This window comes from Cucurbita maxima, unplaced genomic scaffold (assembly GCF_002738345.1).
Source record: "Cucurbita maxima cultivar Rimu unplaced genomic scaffold, Cmax_1.0 Cma_Scf00050, whole genome shotgun sequence".
Classification (NCBI taxonomy): Eukaryota; Viridiplantae; Streptophyta; class Magnoliopsida; order Cucurbitales; family Cucurbitaceae; genus Cucurbita; species Cucurbita maxima.
Genome location: NW_019272066.1, coordinates 288485 through 290571, shown reverse-complemented (window position 1 = coordinate 290571; position 2087 = coordinate 288485).

Here is a 2087-nt window from a genome sequence, read left to right as displayed (position 1 = left end):
ATTTTGTAAATACGTAATTATCTTGAATATATTATGTTTCTGGACAACGTCAACCAAATCAACCCTAAGGCGTGACAATCCTTGAGCTTCCACTCCTTCGTGGTTATGGTATTCGGCTTCATCCCCAAAAGGGGTTTCTGGGGATCTTTCTTGTCATATAATCTTCAATCTACATCTTCTAGAAACTGATATCGAATCCATCAAACTTTTCAATTCTTGTCTTTGAACTTTCCATCTTCACATATCGTGGTGAATTCTCACCTCACTCTGATACTAGTTATTAGGATAACACAACAACGCACACTCAATTTAAATGAACACGAAGAACATATAGAGAAAATGTAAGGAGAAATATTGACTAAAAGTTTTGTATCAATGACTTCAAGGTATGCATAGAGAGGATATGAAGAATGAGAAATATACATTTTGAAAGCACATACTAATGAGTATATATCTGATTTCAGTTTATTATATATATATATAATATATATATATATATATATATGCATATAGCTTTAACCGATATAACCGCCTACTATATATAAATATTTAGTATGTATATCTCAATCACATTTTTATTATAAATAGTCAGCCTCCATATCCAATATTCTAGTATAAATAGTCAGCCTCCATATCCAAAATTCTAGAGTCCAAATAGTTAGTTTTATAAGAGAGTCCCATTCTAGTATAAATAGTCCGCCTCCATATCCAACATTTTAGAGCCTAAATAGTTAGTTTTGCAAATGAAGGCTCAGAAAGTTGGAACCCATCAGTTTACATGACACTCCGTTATCTACATGACACTAATGATATCTTTGGTGGCAATCTTATCTCCTGGAGTTCAAGGAAATAATCGAAAGTTTCTCGTTCTAGTACGGAGGGCGAATACAAGGCGGTTGCTTATGCTACTGCCGAATTAATTTGGATCCAAATCCTCTTGTGTGAGCTCGGGATCTCGCAAGCACGAGCACTTAGCCTGTGGTGTGACAACATTGGTGCCACCTATCTGTCTGCCAATCCAATCTTTCATCAATTGAGGTTGATTATTACTTTGTTTGTGAAGGAGTATTAGGTGCAATCTGAACTTAGTAGTACTTCGTCCGGATTAGGTAATCTATTGATTTACTCGTTTGTTACACATTTATAATTACATGAGGTTGAGGTCGTGACCTGCCATTCAACCTAACAACACCATTAATATGTAATCTTAAGGAAGAGTATTTATTAAAGCACTAGGTTGTTCGCCTTAATTTTTGTAGGAAACGACAAATTATTTAATTTGATATAATTGTGGGGGCATTTCGTAAATCGAACTCAAGATTTGAAATTTATCCACTAGACCAAATGCCCTAATAGTGGATCAATTATTTTTAGTTGCTAGTCCATGTGTTTTGTGTGCCTCAAGATTTGAAATTTATCCACTTTTTTTTTGTGCTTTAGAACCTACTATTATTGTCACGTTACTTTCACATTGTCCATCACATAGTAGAATTTGTTCTTCAAATCAATTGGATGTACTTCAATTAATATTATTAAAAAACATTGACATAAATAAAGTTCCTTGTACTTCAATTAATATTATTAAGAAATATTGACATAAATAAAGTTCATATCCTATAATTCCTACCTTGTACGTTTGAGATTATGAATGACTCAACAATCCGTTTTTGAAAACGACTTTTATTTTATATTTATTTTAAATTTTAAATTTTTTAAATTTTTTTAATTTTTAATCCTTTTTTAATTCTAGTTTTCAAAACCTAGATTGATAGGTTAAAACTACTTCTTTGCTACCATTTAACAATATTTATATATTGTAAAATGGGATTAACTTATTTTAAGTTTATGTAGTTTCTTTTCATTACTACATTTACTTCTATCTCAGGTTAAAAAAAAATGTGCTAGTAAATATAATTCCTCTATTATTGTTATATATACTTACTCCATTTGTATTTACTTCATTTTATACAAAAGTTTACGGTAATTAATAAACTCATGTGCTTAATACATTTCCTAAAAAAATAAATTTGTTTGTATTAGGATAAATTACCATGAATAGGAAGAGAAGAAACACCTAAAATAAGTAG